Genomic DNA, 22245 nt, shown 5'->3' with positions numbered 1-22245 from the left:
TGTGTTGAAAAGCACTTAGCTAGCATGACCTGAGATCTTCATTTTATGCAATCATCTTGTATTATGTATGCGTCATTTGTCCTTTAGAGATGCTCGGGAGGGTGGTCTAAGGATAGAATTTAGGCTTGGAAAAGTCAAATTAGAATCGAGGCTCGGGAGGATTAGAACCGCATAATCAAGAGATAGAAACTTAGGAATAAGTTCTGTTCGCTATTAACGCATCGCATGCACCCTAGAGATAGGATATGATTGTATGCAGTCACCTTGAACCTGTGTGCATCATTCATCATTGCATAGGCAAGAAATAGAGACTTAAAAATAAGTCCTATAGACATCATCGCATACATCGCATGCGTCCTAAAACTAGGAGCTATCGCATTTGCATTGGAAAATGAATTGCTCTCGCATAAGAGTAGCATGATCGCATAACTTGAACGCAATCTCAGAAAGCACTAACAAAAGACCTTCTCAACCCGTTCCTATGCATACTCATTGTACTTTCGTTGTTATTGACTCTTTTCTCAATTCCACCACATAGACTTTATATATTAAACAAACATACCAACCAACACATTGTTTTATTCGTCAACACAAAGTAATCGAAAATTACCATCGTATATCGTTTCCATAGTCCCTGTGTTCGACCCTAGGCTTACCAGGCAACTTAGTAGGATTTATACTTGGATATTGCTAAGAAAACTTGCATGCACAAAACATATTCCACCATCGCATTCTACACCATTATTTCATTGCATTAATCACGCATCATGCATCGAGGGGACGTGATCGTCACGAAGATCACTTTGGAGCACAATGTTGTTGACCCGTTTACGAAGGCTCTCACAGCTACAGTGTTTGAGGGTCGCCTTTAGAGCATGGGTCTACAGGATTGCCCACGGCTGGACTAGGGCAAGTGGGAGATTTTCTTATACTTGGCCTTAGTGCCCTAGTTTATTGTTTTGTACTAATATTTGTACACCCCACTCGCTTTAGGAAAAGTGGGAGATTGTTAGGGATGATGCCTTAAAGTCTCGTGTCCTGTAGTTTGTAAACACATTTTGTACGAACGTTTGTGATGTATAATATATGATATTTTCTTCACTACTTGACTTTGTACATTGGATGTTTATTTGCTTTACCACAAACCAATAAACTAAAATCCCTAGTTGTCATTATGTAACTTAAGCATGTATGTGGTGACATACAAGTGGATCATGTCTAACCAAAATGGTATGTAGTATATGGATATAGGATGGAAACCTTATCCTGGTAACGCTATGGATGCGACCCGCTTTGTGGAACATGTTACAAGTGTTGTGACTTGCTACAGATGGTCTGATCCTGATCATTCATGTAGGGACGTGTGAGCGGGGGCATCCCACACAAAAAAGTTTGTATAATACCTGACCACGAAGTGTTAAAGTCTCGTTATATAATGACGTTCATGACAGAGACTTCACTTCACTAGAATGACCATATGTAACATGACCTCAATCCTGAGTGAGTTGAAAACTCCTGCCATTGTGGGTGGTTCTTTGATTTGCGTGGGTGCGAGTGGCCAGGTCGCCGATTCAAACCTACCATTTTAGGGATTCGTCTAATTTGGGAACTGGGAACTCAGCTACACAAGATGAATTTCACTCATTCCCCGAAGCAAGGGTAAGTAGATAAATTGTTCCCTTAAGGTCTTTTCCCGGGGCTTGAACGATGTGGCGCCACACACCTTCTCATGGCCAGAGAGGTGTTCACACATAGTAGGACTATGTTGTATTGTTCATTAGAGGGATCAATGGTACTGAAGAAATAAGATGTAACTACATGCCAATTGTACTTATGAGCATCTGTGAAGGGTTATCGTACTCATGATTGGTTATATCCAATGGACACAGAATTATGTCTATGGTAAGAAGAGTTCATTTGTCGATCTTTAGTGGAATGCCTGGTAGTTAACAGATGGTGGATCTCGTGGCTAAAGAGTTTAGTCAGCTATTCACGTACCGTTGGAGCTTCGAGCCATAGGTTCATAAGATCCCCTTAATAGCTTGGGGTCGGTTTGAAATGTTCAAATTGATAAGAGGGAGTTCGATTATATATGATATGATTGAACTAGTTAATTATATATGATATAATTGACTTTATGTATGAGATACATTATTTGGAGGAAATTGGATATAAATATGATTTATATCAAGTAAAGGAGAAAACACTATGGTTGATATATGATATCAAACTATAGGTTATGAATATAATATGATTATATTTATTATTAATTTAATTGGACAGTTATGGGATAATGACCAGGCGTTTTCTCTATAATCATACGATAGTGGGAAGTTCAATTCGGTTTTCGTAACTGAAGAATAAAATGAAAATTGTTTTCATTTTGCAAGTTTATCGAAGGAACACGCTTAATTGTTCACAGAGTGTTTTGCATTCGATTGCTTAGTAATTTAGAGCCTATACGATAGCTCACGTTTGCTAAACGATCAATTATACCAACGCGCGCCTTTTGTAACACCTTTTTTTCTATTATTATTTATGTAATTCAGTAATTTTTTTTCTAATTGAGGGCATTTTTGGAATTTTTGAACTTAAGTGTAATTGAAGGAATTTAGTTATTGACGTTGAAATTATTCAATTTGAAAATTAATGGCAGGAATTGATTGCATTTTGGGAAGGAAAGAAATTTAATAGAATAAAGAGGAATAGGAAAAGAATAAAATAAAAATAAATAAATATTATTTTATTTTATTTTCCTTCCTTTTTCTTTCTTTTTCTTTCTCCTTTTCTTTCTCTTCCCTTCCCTTCTTCTTCCAGTCGCCGACACCCCCCTCCCTCAAAATTTTCCCTCATCGCTGTCAAGCCCTAAGCAACCTTCAGCCCTCTGATCGCTCGCTACCCTTCGCTGCTGCCGCCGATCGTTAAACCAACGCCGTTAGTTTCGTTGATGGCATCTTCCATCATGCGAAAGGACGCCCCCAGTTCTATCTCCGTCAGTTTCTTCGTCGCGTCCCTCTAGCGCTCACGCCCGACGGTCATCCGACGCCTTCTTCACCGGTCAAATCAACACCGCAAGTAAGTTCGTAGAGCTTCCTTCAGTCAGTTCCACCACCAAGTGCGTTCACGTCAGTCATCGTTATTCGTCTCAGCCCGCTAGATCCGACATCTAGCCATCGTTTCTGCTTAGTTTCACTAGTCACCGTTGTTGAGAACTCCATGACCGGTGGGAGATCTAGTGGGTAAAGAGATTCATGAAATTTTTTGGTTTTCTTTGGTTAATTTTGGTTACCCACTTGATTTTGGTTTGGATTTTTAATATACCCATTATGGTTGGATGCTAGATTTGGAGGTTTGACAGTTTTGAGATACTGTCCAGTGGGTTGAAGGTTGTTTTGGTGTGTCGTAAGTCATTTTCCAGCAGATTCGAAGTTGTTTCGAAGGATTTTAGTGAGTACGAAGGTTTTGAAACCCTTTTTGGTTGATTGTTATTGCTAGAAATTGGTTATGTGAGCTTTAATTGTGACTTATGCATAGGTTGGAGTCCATTGGTGAAGTAATAAAGTGGATTTGGATTTTAGCCTAATTTTTTGGGTAAGTCATGTTGGTAAGTTTGGAATGATTGGTCTGTTGGACTTGTGCTTAAAAATTAAAAGTGATTTTTTATTTGTGTTCTATGATCCAATTTAAGGTTTGTAGGAAGCTAGACAGGAGTTTTTTCGCTTGGACTAATTTTGGGCTTAATTTGAGGTAAGTAATCTTAATACTAGAACTGCCCACGGGCCAGACACTAGATATATGCTAGCATGATAGATGAATATTATGACACAACGATAGCATGATAGACGGATAGTATAGTATGACCGATATATGTTCTTGTATGAGGATCTAAAAGATTTATTTGTACACTTAGATACTTACATGCTAGTATGAGATGATACTTAATTCAATGAGGTTGTATTTGATATGAGGATATTAAGGCATAAATGCATGTTGTAGAGCCACAATGTTGAGGTGCATATGCATGTTATAGAACCATGTTGTGATACTTGTGATGTTGAGATTATGATAGTATCTTTACTGATTAGTTAGATGCCCACTAGATGTTGTGTTTCCTTCGGAATTCACCAGAGATTGTGTTTCCTTCGGGATTCACCGGAGATTGCGTTTCCTTTGGGATTCACCAGGAGTCGTGTTTTCTTTGGGATTTACCAGGGGTTGTGTTTCCTTCAAGATTCATCAGGGGTTGTGTTTCCTTCAGGATTCACCAGAGGTTGTGTTTCCTTTAGGATTCACTAGAGGTTGTGGGTCCTACGGGACTTACTAGAGGTAGTGGACATACTTAACTACAATAGGATAGAAATCAGTTTTTCATGTATGTATGTGTCCTATGAGAACTAGAGTAGTTTATACGTTCCACCATAGGTAGGCATCTAGAAGACATAGATGCCTAGCCTGACCCCAGTAGTGGGGTTACTTACTGAGTATTTTATACTCATCCTTTCTCATGTTGTTGTTTCAGGTAAAGGTAGAGATGCGCCGGCGATTGACAAGCAAAATTCGTGATCGAGCCACTGGGACCCGTTTATTGCTTCCACTCATGAGATTTAGATTTCTTTTCATGTTTTTTTCTTAACTTTTAGTTTTGATGTTCGAAACTTACTATTAAGAATTGTTTTCAGACTTATTTATTAACATTTATGATTTATAGGTACCCTATTGTTTGTTTTTAATATTTAAATTTAATGAATGACTTTTGAATTTACCTTATTTATTTGCATTTATTTCACCATAAAAGGGTGTCGTTTTAAGTTCCATGCATGCATGTATTTAGTAACGGCCTAACTTGAGTCCTAGGGAGTCGGGTCATTACACCTTTACTAGACGATCGCTTATAGTTTACTAAACAATCACTTAGTGCCCGAGCTTTACTAAATGATCATATAGATGATCGCCTAGCTTTTCCTACACGATCGTGTAACACGCCTAAACGATCAAACATCTTGACTATATGATAGTCGTTGCCTTCTCCCACTTGCTTGATCGTTGTATACGATCTCTTTTCCTCCTTCCCTCTACCAAATTCGAACAAAGCCCACTCTTTGGATTCTCACTCTGAGAATACTAGGGGCTCTAAGTGGTGGTGTCATCCCTATTTCCTGTTGTTCATGTGAAGCCATTCGTACTAGATGACCGGGATGTTGCTGAACGATAGCTTACTATTCTGGCGAGAGCGCAAGGAGGCCGTTCATGGAGAGAGCGAGTTTTGCTGTGAAGAAAGTTTTCAACTGGTAAGCTCCTCGTTCTCTTGTTTATTTATCTTGAAGCATGCTAGTAATTTAGTTGTTAAATGCATATCTGTTTGGCGAATGTAAATGTGGAAATTCTATCACAATGGTTTGAAAAGAACCGCTTCCATTCATAGGTACTCTTGTATAAGAGTTCCTTCATGAGACAGTGCTAGCATTTTGTTCTTATGATCCCGAAAGATCTCAATACCAAGAACAAACTGAGCCTCTCCCAAATCTTTCATTTGGAATTGGGTTGCTAGCCAGTTCTTAACTGAAATCAGTAAGCCTACATCATTTCCAATGAGTAGTATATCGTCTACATATAACACTAGAAAAACTATTGTACTGTTGATGATCTTCTTGTAGACACAAGGCTCATCAACATTCTGATCAAAGACATAAGATTTGATCACAGTATCAAACCTTATGTTCTAAGATAGAGATGCCTGTTTGAGTCCATATGTGAACCAATTCAGCTTGCAAATCTTTTGTTCTTGACCTTGGACTATGAATCCCTCGTGTTGCACCATATAAATGGTCTTCTCAAGATTTCCATTCAGAAAAGCAGTCTTGTCATCCATTTTCCATATTCATAGTCATAATATGAGGCAATGGATAGGAGGATGAGGATAGACTTCAGCATGGCAACAGGCAAAGTCTCCTCATAGTTGACTCCCTTTACCTAGGTATAACCCTTTGCCACTAGTCTAGCTTTGAAGGTTTGCTTCTTTCTATCACCACCCTGTTTCCTCTTGTAGATCCATTTACAACCTATAGGTAATCCCATCAGGTTGATCTACTAGATTCTAAACTAAATTGAAGTACATAGACTTCATTTTGAGATCCATGGCTTTGATCCATTCATTTCTGCCTACATCCTCCATTGCCTTCTTGTAAGACAATGGATACTCAACCTCGCCATCAGCTACCATAGCTAGGATTTCAGTTAACCCATATAGTGAATAGGTGGGTTCGCAACCCTCCCATTACGTCGAGGTTCCCTCAACGCTTAAGGGAGATTTGACATACTAGATGAACCTACGTCAACAACTCTTGTTGAGGTAGCAGGCTCTTCAATAACTCTTGTTGAAGATTTAATAGTTTCTTTGGAAAGCTCATTCAACACGATTTTGCTTCTAGGTTTGTGCTCCCTTATATGATCCTTCTCAAGAAAAGTAGCATTTGTCGTTACAAAAATTTTGTTTTCTTTAGGGTCATAAAAATAACCCCCTCACGTCCCTTTGAGGTAGCGTACAAATAGGCATAACCTCGAACATGGTTCCAGTCTCTTAGGATAAGACTCAAGCACATGTGTTGGGCAACCCCAGATACAGAAATGACGTAAACTAGCTTTACGACCATTCCACAACTCTAAAGATGTTCTGGCAACACTCTTGGAAGGAACACAGTTCAGGAAATAAGCTACAATCTCTACTGCAAAACCCCAAAACGAGTTACGTAAGGAAGTATAACTCATCATCGACCAAATCGTATCCAATAGGGTTTGAATTCTGCTCTCTGATACACCATTCTGCTAAGGTGTACCAGGTGCTGAGAGTTGGGAAACTATTCCATGTTCTATCATATAGTTCTAGAATTCATAATCCAAAAATGCTCCACCTCGATCAGATCGAAGTGTTTTAATCATTTTACTTAATGCGTTTTCAACTTCAACCTTGAACTCTTTGAACTTTTCAAAGGACTCAGTCTTATGTTGCATTAAATAAATGCACCCATACCTCGAATAATCATCAATAAAAGTAATGAAATATTCATAGTCTCCCCTGGCTCGCACATTCATCGGACCACAAAGGTCTGAATGCACGAGCTCTAGAGGCTCTTTGGCCCTATAAGTTTTTCCAGTAAAAGGCCTCTTAGTCATTTTGCCTTCGAGGCATGACTCGCACACATGTAAAGAATTTTCTTCTAACTCGCTTAGAAGTTCATTATTCACCAACCTTTCAATCCTATTGAGATTAATGTGCCCTAAACGTAAGTGCCAAAGTTGGGCATTTCCTTTAGGAGAAATTTTAAGTCGTTTATGTTGAGTTACGACAGTTTTAAACATCTTTAATGTCATGGAGGGAATTTGTTGCTAACGACCTTAACACATACAAATTATTTTCCAGTTCAGCTGAACATATATCAACACCATTTTTTGAAATAAATACTTTATTTATAGAAAAATGTATTTGATAATTACATTCAAGCAACAACTTTACAAAAATTAAGTTCCTCTTTAACTCAGGAACTACATACATATCATTCAAAATGATAAACTTATTTTGTAAAGTCAACCGGAGACCTCCCACTGCCACAACTGAAACGACGTGCCCGATTCCAACTCGCACTGTCATCTCACCAGCACCAAGCTGCCGCCAAGAACTAATTTCTTGAAATGAAGAACAAAAATGGTTAGTGGCCCCAGAGTCAATAATTCAAGAAGAATCATCATTCTCCATTAAACAAGTTTCCAAAACCAGTAATTCACATTTACCTTGTTTGACCTTCTTCTTCTCAGCCAAATAACGTGGGCAATTCCGCTTCCAGTGCTCATCCTGGTTGTAATGAAAACATTTTCCCTTATCAATCCTCACTGCTTGCCTACCCATGGAGCAACAGGCTGTGGGTTAGTAGGTGCCTTCTCCTTACCACCCTTCTTCTTCTTCTACTTTCTGGTGGCGGAAGTAGAAGGTGCAGACTTAGTTCCTGAGGTTGAACCTTTATGGAACTTTTTGGAAGATGAGGCAACATTTGCCTCACCAACCTTCTTTTCCTTGCTTTTTAGTAAAGATTGGATAGTCTGCAACTCATTGAGTAGAGTTGTAAGGTTGTAATCAACCTTGTTTAGAACAGTATTACTTACGAAATGAAGGAAGCTTTCTGGTAATGACTCCAGAATTATGCTAACCTAGCCGGCCTCATCGATGCTCGACCTGTTCATCTCTGCCACATTGAAGTGGACCATCATATTGATAACATGTTCCCTAACAAATTTTCCTTTCTTCATACGCGAGTTGAAGGTGTACTTCAAAGCATCGTGCCTGAGCTGCACGGACGGTTGTCCGAACATTCCCCTTAGGAACTCCATGATCTCGCATGTAGTGATCATGGGTTCATGCTTATTGACCAAAACATCGTTAAGGCTGACCAAGATATACACTCGAGCCTTTTCGTTCGCCCGTGTCCATCTCTCATATGTGTCTCGAACATTTCGAGCAGTGTTAGAAGGTGGAATAGGAGGACACTCCTCCATAAGGACGAACCTCAGGTCATCGATGAACAAAATCGTATTAATCATATTCTTCCAAGTAGCATAATTCTCACCAGCCAATTTATCATCGGCAAGTAGTGATAAAGTAGCGATTGCCATAATTTTAAATTGCTGAAAAAATGAACAAACTTAATAAGTCTACTTGCATTAAACCACTTTTAGAACCAATTAAGTTTTAGCAAAATAGTTCTATTGTATCCTAAGTGACATTTATTTTGCAATGATGCTTCAGTGAGACAGAACAAAAGTCACCGTAAGGTGATCAAGTGCTCCTTCACTGGAATGAGATAATCTCAACCATTAGACAGAAACAACTGCTTCTAACTTAATCTAATAGACATCATTGTTCGGTTCAGAATTTGTTAACATCCATAACAATTCTGTGTAAGTGTAACCTCTTATTTTAGGCCCTAGAATCCCATCCTAATGACCCAACCTTAGGGAAAATCTGATTAGAATAAGAGACTAAAGCAACCCTATCCATTACTGAAGATAAGATAAAGAGTTGTGCAAACAGTCATCCTTTAAGGGACATTCCTAGGGTGCCACGAGGTGATGCACTAAAAATTTATCCAACTTAATTTGAGAGACCAAGGGATATGTTGTCACACGTCCCACTCCCACTTCCTATGAACATTCTCTCCATTCACCTTGTAATTGACCTACCCAAATGCCATCCATAGGAGGATACTCCCAGGGTGCCTCGAGGCCAAGGATATATTTCACGGTGTGAACTTTTTAGGGAGAAACGTGTAGAGATAAAGTGAAGTATCATATACCCCAAATACCTCCCACTAAATGTTCTAACTAGGGATTTGTTAACTTAGAAAATCTTACTACTGATTTTAACAAGTGGTTTGTTTATTTTGCTAAAAAACAACACTTTCTTTTAATGATTAAACAAGTTTAATTCAAGTATTATTAAACACTTTAATAGACTTTCATCAAATTTTCATGCATGTAACAAATCTATCTAATTGACCTTTCCAGGTAGGTTCGCAGGTAGGGGTGCGACGTTTCCATCGATTTTAGTACCCCAGCCTAGCCAGAACCAACCTTAGCCAAAAGACCCTTTATAGATATATTTGTTACATATTTAATCTTTTATTAGTCAATTTAATCCTAAAACCGAACTAAAAGATTAAATTTGGGTTTCTAATCTCATTAGGAACGTGATCTTAGGTCTATCTCAATCAAATTTTAAAACTCTTTTAAAACATGATTAAAGCCTTAGGTGTGCATGTAACTCTTTCATATTGATTTTAATTTTAATTTCATTAAATATAACCCTTATAACAAATGAAACAATTAAAACAGTCCACATTGCTAGCTAGACATTCACAAGGTATTTATAACTTTTATAAATAAACCTAAGTGTCATGCTTAATGCAATGTTCATTAATTACTAATATATAACTGTTATATAACAAAGTAATCAACTAAGCATACATTCCCTGCTAGCATACAACCTTATATTATAATACTTAGAATATAGATGATGCATGGATATACTTTAATGCATGCATATATTATAACTCTTATATTATACGATGCATGAGCATGCTTTAAGTAATTTAAGCATGCATACTAATATATTACAACGCTTATAATATAAAGATGATGCATGAATAAAATGCATAACCTATGGTGAGTTTTAAAACTATATGACATACATTATGGCATATAAAATAAATATACATCACATGCACATTTAATAAAATTTGATGAACCGGGATAATTTTCCTCAAAATAAAAAAAAAAATGCTAAACTATTACAAGAGTTGGAGTCAACCGGTTCGAACAGATGAATCAGGTCTTGAACCGCCTGCCTTGAAGTCTCGTCACTTGATCATGTAGCAAATCATTTGATCGTCAGTAACGCGTGTCGAGTGTAACGATCGTGTAGCAATGACCGCGTGGCTTAGGACTATGCGATGAGCATGAAAGTCCACACGATCGTGCAGCGCGCTTCGAGTAACGCATGCCACGCAATCGTGTAGCTAATGACTATGCGATGAGCATGATAGTCTACATGATCAAGTAGCAAGTGTCGAGTATCGTATACCATGCGATCGTGTAGCTACTTGTTGGGTTTTATGTCCTAAAACTCGTGGTTTGTAAACAATAGAACTTATTCTGAAAATTCAATAAGGTGTTATTGAATAGATGTTTTGCTTAATAGAAATCCAATAAACCTAAAAGTCCCTTGACTATTACATGAGTACTTGAACTTTATGTGGAGACATAAAAGTGGATCAGGTTCGAGTAAATAGTCAAAATGATCTATAGTATATGAATAAAGTTTGGTGTCTTATTCTGGTAACACTATTGGATGTGGCCTACTCTGTAATTATTACAAAGAGTTGTAAAGTACTACAAACGAAGTGATCCTAATTCTTACATGTTATGACATGAGGAGTAGGGGCATCCTGTGCAAATAGGTTTGGTACAAGATCAGACCACGAAATCAGTTACTCTTACTTTATAACACCGTTTACTATTTAAGACTGACTATTTCAAAGCGATGACCTAGGTAACTTGACCTTAATCCTGAGTTAACTATGAACTCCTGTTTATTCGATATTATCCTTAGATTTGCATAGGTGAGGGTTGGCTCAACAGCGTCGGCTCAATAAACTTCCATTTCAGGGGTAAGACCGAGTAGATAGCTAGGGACATAGGGTGCAAGAAGGAATTCACTCCTACCCGCTTTTAAGGATAGTAAAGAGGTTGTTCCCTTAAGTGTTGACTCTGAGTATTGAATAAAGGGCCTATACCCTCTCATTGGCCCGAGAGGGACTCGGTTTGTTGATTAGATCACAAATCAATTGTTCATTAGAGGATCAGTGGGACTTAAGGAACAAGAGGTAATCTCAGGAATAAAACAGATAATTGACCCAGCTGTTATTACGAACAATCTATGAAGGGTCAACTTACTAATCATGGTATATCGAGTGGACATAATAGATCTACAATGAGGGAAATTCAACTATGGACTTTAGTGGAGTGACCCATTAGTTAATGAATTGAGGTTAATTTGGTGTAATGAGTTTAGCCAATTAATCTCGGATTGTTAGAGCCCATGATCTGTGTGAGGTCCCCCAACTAGCTCGTAAATGAATTAGCTTTAGAGTAGCGTGATAAGTTAATTTGAAACATTCAATTTAGAATTATGAGATATAATTACACGTTTAATTTTAAGAATTAAATGGAATAGGAGAATTAATATTTAAATATGATTTAAATACATGAAGGTGGATTTGTGTAAAATTAATTTAATATTTGATATTAAATTAATTAGAATTATTTAAATTGTTTAAATAATTATTTATTAATTTTATTAAAAAATTAATTTATAAAATTAATAATATTTTTTTTATTTTTTAAATCAAATTTATTTTTGAAATAAATTTTGTAGAAAATGAAAAGTTAGAAAAATACAAATGGATTTTTTGTTTTTTCCACTACACCTTCAAAGTAGCTCATACATAACTCACTTCTTTTGGCTTCAATAACTCCAAGCATGAACTACATCTTATGCAACCATCTTCTTTGCATAATAGTCTACAATATATTGAGAAGATTGGAGTGGAATTGAGGCATGCAAGCTATAGAATTTTTGCTGAAAAATTCGTGTTGAAGAAGGAGTTCTTCAAGTGGGTTGCTGCAGTGAGCTCTTCTCCAAGTTCTTTTCATTCAAGCTTATTTTGAGTCCCACAACTCAATCTAAAGCTCCAAGAAAATAGTAGAAAAGATCTTAAGGTGGTCTACAACAAGATTTGGAGAAGTTTGCAGCTCAAAATCAAGATTTGAAGAAGTTCTACAAAGGTATAACTTGAAACCCACTTGTTTCTGCAAGAGCATGCTTTAGTATCTGCCAAAATTAATGAATTAGAGTGCTTATTGATCCTTGTTACTTCTCCTGCTTGCTGATACATTCCAACAATTGGTTTCAGAGCATCATTTAAGCATTCATTTCGGTTTAATTTTGGTGTGGTGGGTATTTTTCATGAGTTATATGAAAATGATATGTTTTTTGAGTTTTGGCATTTTATTTCTCTTTGATTTCTCGACTAAATTTGTAATTGGCTCTTGATTGATGACCTTATATGTGTTCTCAAGAGTGTAATTTATTTGGAGTCATTAGAGTTGAAATTAAGATGTAATTGAAGAAATAAGTGAAGAAGGTCAAGCTACAGATTTCAGTTTTTCAGCCTTTGTTTAAATCTAAATACAAAGCAAGAGCGAGAGGACTAGATGATCGTGTAGCTACGGACACTAGGGGTTAAAGTGTTGTAGACAATCGTGTAGCTACGGATGTTGGGCGTTGAAGTGTTGTAGACAATCATGTAGCTAAGGGTGTTGAATGATGCGTTGAAGAGCTATGCGATAGCACTACACGATCGTGTAACTATGCGCGGGAGCTAAACGATCAGTAGAGGCGCTATGTGATAGCGCTACACAATCGTGTAGCTATGTGCGGGAGCTAGACGATGGCGAGAGATGCTATACGATAGCACCACATGATCCTATAGCTTTGTGCGGGTGCTAAGTGATGGCACTACGCAATCGTGTAGCTTTGTGCGAGCGCTAGACGATGGCAAGAGGCGTTATATGATGCCGCTATACGATCAAGAAGACACTAGACGACCGCACTAGACGATGGTCGTCAGTGCTACACGATGGAACTAAACGATAGGCACAGTTTCTATGCGATAGGCTATGCGCGAGATCGTTGAGAGCAAGATCATTGAGTGCGAGAGATTGCTAAACAATTGAGCTACACGATGATCTTAAGCAAGATTCTTCAACGGAGCTAGCGAGAGTTGAATCGAGCGATACCAGAGCTGGCGAGAGTAGCCGGTTCGATCGGTTTTCTCGAGGTTCTGTCTAGTTCAGACTTTGCTGGTCCGATTCAGACTCTTCTAGTTCGGTTCAGATTTATCTGGTCCGATTCAAGCTGTTTGGGTTTGGTTTGAAGTGGTTCGAGCGGTTTGGAAGCAGTTTTGAAGTTGTTACTTGCTATTTTGTAATATGTAAGGCTTTTGTTTGCTTGTTTATGACAAAACTAAAACCATATCAGTTTGTGTTTAATATCTATGTATTTGACATATGTTATAATTAAATAAATCTTGTATAAGCATACAGCATGCCATGTAGATTTAAAATCTCACCATAGGAAGCATGTTACATGCATTGAAAGTATATTATAAAATGTTATAATATATAGTATGCATGTTTAGGGTTTTTTTATTTAATATAATTATTATATTAAATATTGAATGCCTTTGATGTATCGTATAGTCTCTCAAGTAATCGTGTAGTATGACTTTCTTACTCGATTACTAATAGCATCTGTGAGATATCTATCATGTGGAGTAATAAAACCAATTTTATTTATCCCACTTTTCCATAAAACCGAATAACTACCCACTAAGGGTGGTTATGGAGAAAAAAGAGTAAATAATTAATAAATATAAATAAATATGATATCTAACTTATCATACTATATTTATAACCTATAGTTTTAGTATCGCATCATATACAATATATAAACCATAGTTCTTTTTCTCTATTTTATGACATTTAATATAAATCATATTTATATTAAATTTCATAACTATGAATCTCATTCATAGAAAATATATTTGAACTATATTCAAATATTTTTCCTCCAATTAAACAATAATGTATCAAATACATTATATCAATTATATCATATATAATTTAATTAATTTAATTATATCATATATAATCAAATTCCCTCTTATTAATTTGAACATTTCAAATTAACCAAAAAACTGATTCTCAACTTAAATCCATTGAGCTACCAAGGGGACTTTGTGGACCTGTAGCTTGAAGCTCCAACGGTACGTGAATAATTGGCTAAATTCTTTAATCACATTATCCACTATCCATTAACTGTTGGGCACTCCACTAAAGATTGACAACTGCATTCTTCGTACTACAGATGTATTTTGGTGTCCATTAGATATAACCAATCAACGGTACGATGATCCTTCACAAATCGCTCGTAAATACAACTGGGCCAAATTACCGTTTTGCCCTATATTTACATCTAACTCCTTAACTATCACTAATTCCTCTAATGAACAATAGATCATAGTCCCACTATGATTAAACTTCTCTCGAGCCAAGAAAGGGTGTGGCGCCACATTGTTCAAGACCCAGAATTAGCCCTGAAGGGAACAATTTATCTACTTACCCCTACTTCGGGGAATGAGTGAATTTCATCTTGTGTAGCTAAGTTCTCACCTCCCTAATCAGACGAATCCCTAAAATGGTAGGCTTGTTGAGTTGATGAGCTAGCCACTCTCACCCATGCAAATCAAAGGACCACCCTCATAGGCAGGAGTTCACAACTCACTCAGGATTAAGGTCATGTTACCTATGGTCATCCTAGTGAAATGAAAATCCCAATTATGAACGACATTATATAACGAGACTAAAAATTTTGTGGTCTGGTCTTATACAAATTCCTTTGTATAAAATATCCCCGCTCGCATGTCTAATACACAAATGATTAGGATCGGATCATTTGTAGCACTTTACAACAATTGTAACGCCTACAAAGCGGGTCATACTCGTAGTGTCACCAGGATAAGGTACTCAGCCTTATCCATATACTATAGACCATTTAGGTTATCACTTAAACATGATCCACTTGTATGTCTCTACATACATGTTTAAGTTACAACGATAACCATGGATCTTAGTTTATTGGTTTTTGTTTAATGCAACTAAAATATCATATATTTCATAGACAGAAGTGAATAAAATATTATATATTATTAATCACAAAATGTTTGTTCATACAAGTATTTACAAACTACAGAACCCTAAGAGATTTAGGGCTTTAACCCCAACAAATGGAGCTTTCTAGGATTCACAATGTGTTCCATGTATCGATGTTGCGTGAATATGCTCCAGACCCGTCACATGTTCTAGCATCATGACCATTACAACTTAAGGAAAATCTATCCTATGAAGAAAAACCTGTACAAATCTCAGACAAAAAGGAAAAAGTATTAAGAAGCAAGATAATTCCACTAGTTAAAGTGTTGTGGAGGAACCATGCAGTGGAGGAAGCCACCTAGAAAGGCGAACAACAAATGAGAGCCAAATATCCTCAGTTATTCTCCTGATGACTTCTAGCTAACTTTCGAGGACAAAATAAAGAAAAAATGGGGTACTTACTTGTATGCCCTTGTTCTTTTTCCTCTTTTTTATGTCTAGGATTAACTTAAATAAGTGAGTTCAGAATTTACTTAAATGAATCACATTGATTATATGAGTTAAGCATGTTTTGTTGCTAAGTATTGAAGTTAGTAGTTGGAAATTACTTTACAAGTGCAAGATCATTTTTATTTCTTTACTAATTTAGTAACATTATTGATTGTTGGAGTATTTGATTATGAGTGGGCGATTGGCTATTGAATATGAGTGGTGATTGGCTAAGTGTTAGAAAGACAAAAGAAACAAAATTTGGTCGGAGGAATAAAGTGGGCCGAGAGTGAGGAGAATGAGTGTTTAGGTTTGAAAATATTTTTAAATGAATTCCTAAATTTATAAATTAATTAAACTTAATAAAGTTAATTGGGGATGAAAAGATTAGGGAAAAATGAGAAGAATCCATGTAGAATGACAAGTAAGCAAGTAGTTGACTCAAATTGATTGGATGAAGAAAAAGTAGTTTTTGGCAGCATATGAAGGGTTTTTTTGGAAAGTAGTTCTTCCAATTTATCTGTGCTATCTTCATGATTTTTGAACCATATGAAAGCTGATTGAGTGTAGAAGAAACCTTAGGGATGCCAAAGTGATTGGAGATAAGAAAGATTGAGAAAATTTGAAGGAAATAAAGGTTATTTGAAAATTGGGTAAGTTTAAGCTTGTTGTCCTAAAGAAGTTTTCAAGGAACTTAGAGGAGGATTTTGACGCCCAAATTTTTTGGTAAGCTAGTTAAAGGATCCCTTTTGAGTTCCATAATTTTTTTTTAAGTTTATTTAATTAGAAATGGTGTTTTTAAACTTTGAAAAATTGGGTTGCAATAGGAATTTCACTGGGCAAGGACAACAACCAACCACCTCCCCAAACGTTGTGTTGCCACCCCTGCGCGTATCAGCTAGCTCGTCTGGCCATCTGCTCGGCCACCCACGTATGTGTCTCCTGTCTACCTAGCCCCACACCGTGCGCCTCTGTCGTGTCAGCGCCTCCTAGCGTGCCTTCCACACCCATGCCTAGCTTCGGTCGCCCACACCTATTTTTTGTGTCCATTTGCTTTTTTTTAGCATTTTGGGTGTTGGTGAGCATTTTTTAAGCCTAATTAGATTTTTCTTGATATTTTGACCATAAAATGAATAATTTTGGATTTTAAAGTGATTTTGGGGTCATTTTGGATAATTTGAGAAAAATGAGCTTAAGGAGCAAAATGTAAGGGTTTAGGAGTTAAATTGAGTTCAAGTGGTCTCATTGAATCACTAAGGGTTGTTTCAGACTAATTTGATCTCTTGTGAGTGTCTAGTAACCTTAGGATTTTGTTTCAGGTCAAATTGAGATCGAGAGGGCTTATAAGCCAAGAAACCCATGCCTGTGACTGTGAGTGGTTTATTTTGTAGTATTTTGACATGAAAAATATATGCTACGATTTGTGAAATGTGATGACATGATCTGCTTTGCTTGATTATTATTTAAAAAAAATGCATGAATCTTGATTTCTAAATTCCCATTGATTTGATATGAGCGGGATTTATGAAAATATAGTTTGGAACCTGATTTTACATTAGTGTGATTTGTATGGTTTTGTAAGAAAATCTCTTGATGGTGGATTTAAAGATGTTGAATGGTTTGTAAAAGTGGTTTCAAATTACTAATTCTTGTACCGTTGAGATATGGTTATTTTTCCATGCTACTTGAATGAGTTTTAGTATCATCGCTCAGGCGATAACTATTAGAGTCAGATGTGGCCAGAGTGTACCCGGAAGTCCAAAGGAACCTGCACCTGTAGCGCCATCCAGGCTATCAGGGGACTATTGAGATCAGATGTGGCCAGCGTATACTGGGAAGTTCAGAGTAACTTGGGCCCGTGGTGTGTATCTATGTTTAGTCTTAAGGTAACTCTGCGTGCACGTATTATTTGGTTTACACCGCAGAGGGCATTCCTTGTCCAGAGTAAGCCATTGTAAACAAGTATTTGAGTATAGAGTTTGTGTGGTATTTTGATAACTCCTGAATGCTTTATAATGTGTTTTTTATGAGATATGATCATGCCACTATTTTACTAGCATGTGTTTGAAATGTTATTGACTCTTATATACTTTTCCAATGATTTATTGAGTGATTTGACAACCTTTACTGATGTTTTAGAAAGAGAAAACTTAGGTTCATATTAAAATATCACTCACTGGGCTTTAGCTCATGCTTTTCCCTGTTTTATGTCCCCTTCCCCCAAGTAGTGATAAAGTTCTGGATTCAAGTTGAGTTGTCCACTGCCACACGACGAGGATCTCCTGCTACATTGTAGGTCTACATGTTTTGAAGTCTTATTGTAAATAGTTTGCATGTCACGAACCATATGCATTTGAGTTTTGGGAGTGTGTGACAAAAGTAGTTGTATGGTTGTATAGTTATAGAAAGTGTTTATGTAGTACATGAAATTTATTGATGGTTTATACATAATAGGCGATGGAAAAGCTATGAAATGTGTTTGTGAATGTCATGAAATAGAATATGTGAATGGAAATTAAATGTATTAAATGATCATTGTGTAACTGTTTAGGATCATGTACAGGTTGAGTTGGTTAGTTGGATGCTAAATGCCATCAAGGAAAGTGATATTTAGCATCTTCACACCTATTTTTAGATTATGTGGGTAATCTAGGAGAGGTATGACAACTTAAATATAATTGGAACTCCTGAAGAGATTCCAAAGGTAATTGAATATCTTAAGAAAGAATTTTATATGAAAGATCTCGGAAAAATAAAATTTTGCTTTGGTTTGCAAATTGAACATATAGCAGATGAGATATTTATTCATAAGTCAAGTTGTGCAGGAAAATTTTTGAAAAGATTTTATATGGACAAAACACATCCATTGAACATTCCAATGGAAGTTTGTACCCTAGATGTAAAGAAATATATATTTCAACCTCGAGATGATAATGAAGAACTTCTTGGTCCTGAAGTACCATATCTTAGTGCAATTGGTGCACTTGTGTATCTTACTAATAATACAAGACCAAATATTGCAATTTCAATCAATTTGTTAGCTAGATATAATTCTTCTCCAACAAAAAGATATTGGAACGAAATTAAGCATATACTTTGTTATCTCTGAGGAACAATCAATATGAGTTTGTTTTATTCAAATAAACCAAAATTTGATCTAGTTGGTATCGTAGATTCTGGATAATTATCTGATCCACACAAAACTATATCTCAAACATTTTATCTATTCGCATGTGGAAGAACTGTTATGTCATGGCAATTGATGAAACAAGCCATAATGGCTACTTTATCAAATCATGTTGAAATTCTTGCAATTCACGAGACAAACCGAGAATTTGTATGACTAAGATCAATGACTCAGCACATTCGTGGAATATGTGGTTTATCTTTTAGTAAAATTCTTTCAACAATATTATACGAAGATAACACAACTTGTATAGCTAAAATCAAAGGAGATATAACAAAACATATTTCACTAAAACTTTTCTACACTCATGATCTCGAAGAAAATGAGGACATCACTGTACAACAAATTTGTTTGAAGGATAATCTAACTAACTTGATTTCAAAATCATTACTAGCCGCAACTTTTGAAAAAGGTGCATAACATTTGAATACGGTAACTCGGAGATCTTAAGTGACGTTTTCATGAATGGGAGCAAACATATTGTTTTAGAGTATAAATTATATGAAATACGTACTATTTTTCCTTTACTATTTTTTTTCCATTAGGTTTTTCCTAATAAGATTTTAATGAGACATATTTTATATATATAATGAGCATCTAAGGGGGAGTATTACAAATATCATAAAACATGTGTAAATTAGATGCCCATGCTTAGTGTCTAAATACCAAGTGTCACTTCTCCATTACCCCATGTATTGTCCATGTGTGTCAAGATTACACACTATTACTATCCATGTAATCCAACTTCTACTTGTCAATTTGTCTATAAATAGTGGCATTTGGTGAATTTTGAAAGATACACACATATTGATGAGAAATCCAACAAGCTTTAAGAGAAATTTTCATATTTTCCCATTTTCTATAATTTTATTTATTTAATTAGTTTAGATATTTTTATTATTATATTATATTTTCTCCATGCTTGGATTCCTGTTGTGCTCCTCAAGTTTACAACAAAAATATGATTTTTAGTCCTTGTATTTTTAGATTTGTTCAATTATATAGTCTCTGTACTTATAAATATCCAATTTTAGTCCCAATGTTTTTAATAACTTTCATGCAAGGAAATGTAATATGTGAATATGTTTTCAAAATTTTTAGAGTGAACATGCTAATAAATAACTAGAAGCTTTTTTTAAAATAAAAAAAAAAATCAACAATAAACAAGCAGTAGATATTGAAATTAAGATTTCTTGGAAGTACAATTACTAAAGCTAGACATTTGAAAATACATAGACTAAAATTGAACAAACTCTAAGTTCATGGACCAAAATTGTATTTTGACCTATTAATTAATTTATTAAATATAAGACCAAGGACAAAAATATTGTTATCAATGTAAATATCGGTAACTCAAATTTATGGATATATCGACGAATATTCTAGGAAAAATCACGAATATCATGAAAATCTAAAAAAATATTGTCAACTTTCAAGTGAAATTTTAGAACAAACTTAGCCATAAACTAGGACTTTAAGTACATAAATCAATAATTAGAAGGTAAACATAATTTGTAATTGAATGATAGATAATAGTGAAAAACGAAACATGATTATGAACTTAATATTTAGTTCAAGAGTTTGCTATCTAGTGAATTAGTGATTTAGTTTCAAATCAAGTAGGATCAATTTAGTTCAAGAGTAAAATAGGTCTAGTTTACTATTGATATTCTCCTAAAAAGTGTGTATTTTATATAATTATAAGAAGTAAAATCAAATTTCGAAACAAGAGTTGAAAAAAAAAACAGATGAGGAGTAAAGAGAGATGCCCAAATATAAAAATAGAAAAAGTATATATAAGGGAATATATATATATATATATATAAAGGGAGGAGAGATGATGGCTGTGAATTATAATAAGAGTAAAAAACAAACTACAAAGTATAAAATAAATGAAGATTGTATAATAATTATAAAAAAAAAGTTAAAACATGGAAAAAGAAAAAATATCGGATATTTAAAAAGACGACAATTAAACAAAAAAAAAAATTGAGTAGATAAACATCAACTAAGATCGAGCATATGCACTTGTGGATGAAAGTATAATGTTCCACCCACTCGACTCATTCATCGGAGTACGTTGGGCTAGAATGCCTCCATTCCTATTCCATATTTTATTTATGATCTTTGGACCTTCTCACTATGAATCCCCGTGCAAAGGCATATAAATATATAAGGTTCTTTGACCTCTTTTCCCCTCAAATTGATAGGGATAAGAATTCCTAGAAGAGTCTTGAAGGTCATTTTGTCATCTACGGAAAAGAATGCGTGATACAAATACTCCTATATGCAAAGGTCATTTTCGGTTAAAAATTCACATTTTATATACTTTTGTGTCATTAAAAAAACTCAAAATATCGCTAAAATATCGGCATATCATCGAAATATCTTTTCGATAATAAGATAACTTTTTTTTTAATAAAAAAGACATTATCCTTTGATTTTTCTATCGGTATCTCGGTTTTAGTAAGATTTCGACGAAATATCGCAATTTTTTAATCCTCACATAAGACCAAGGCAAATGAACCGTTGTTATTGGCTGTTCTTTATAGTTGTTTTATTTGTTACCATATTTTCAAGTGATCATAAATAAGGATTTTCATCATGGTCTACTTTTATGGATAAACCTACTAGAAATTCCACTTTTTATATATATATATATATATATATATATATATATATATATAATTTTTCTTGGGTTGGGACCCAAAGGTTTTCAACCACTCCTTTTGGGTTAATTATAAATGAGGACAAAATAACACAAAAGAGATTGAAGGATTAAAGTAATCATGATGATCATTATTGCTTTGCAACTAAGCAATCTCATCTCACCTCTCTCTCGTTTCTCTTTACAAATTTTAGGCCTAATTAGGTTTCGTGTTTTGATAATAATTGTTAAAGGCCGGTTTAGATTTCGTTTTTAGTGTTTATTTATTTTTTTTTATAAAAAAGTTAACCTTATAAATATCTATTCCACCCTAAAATTATCCAGAAATTTGACTAAAAATTCAATTGTTTTATTTAAAGATGCAAACCATGGTGAGCCATTGAGAAGAAACATGCTTAATTTTAAAAGATTAAATTAATGAACTACAATAAATCTACTTTTATACTAATTATATATTTTAAGACTCGCCTCATTTGTGAACGTGAAAATTTGTATAAAGTTCAAATAAATAACAAGTTATAATTAATTTGAAAAGATAATGACATTACAGGAATTTTAACACAACACATCTCATTTAATATAA

The 22245-nt window shown here is 35.2% G+C and overlaps 2 long non-coding RNA genes across 5 annotated transcripts; both read left to right on the top strand.

The window, feature by feature from the left end:
- Positions 1-2767: 2767 nt before the first annotated feature.
- LOC120072933 (uncharacterized) lies at positions 2768-4767 on the top strand. 4 transcript variants are annotated; one of them, XR_016528282.1, is made up of 3 exons: positions 2768-3239; positions 3342-4326; positions 4520-4767. It is a non-coding gene; the product is annotated as an uncharacterized LOC120072933 (long non-coding RNA). The 4 variants fall into 4 exon arrangements; XR_016528283.1 differs by lacking the exon at positions 4520-4767 and having other exon boundaries at positions 2771-3235; positions 3342-3447; positions 3535-4513; XR_005480632.2 differs by lacking the exon at positions 4520-4767 and having other exon boundaries at positions 2771-3239; positions 3342-3447; positions 3535-4513.
- Positions 4768-16334: 11567 nt separating this feature from the next.
- On the top strand, positions 16335-17938 carry LOC150036960 (uncharacterized). The gene is made up of 2 exons (XR_016528716.1): positions 16335-16533; positions 16635-17938. It is a non-coding gene; the product is annotated as an uncharacterized LOC150036960 (long non-coding RNA).
- The last annotated feature ends 4307 nt before the right edge of the window (positions 17939-22245 follow it).

This window comes from Benincasa hispida, chromosome 3 (genome assembly GCF_027475165.1).
Source record: "Benincasa hispida cultivar pf3 chromosome 3, pf3_genome.v1.1, whole genome shotgun sequence".
Taxonomy (NCBI): Eukaryota; Viridiplantae; Streptophyta; class Magnoliopsida; order Cucurbitales; family Cucurbitaceae; genus Benincasa; species Benincasa hispida.
The sequence above is the reverse complement of the archived record's forward strand: the minus strand, read 5'-3'. Positions and strand labels throughout refer to the sequence as shown.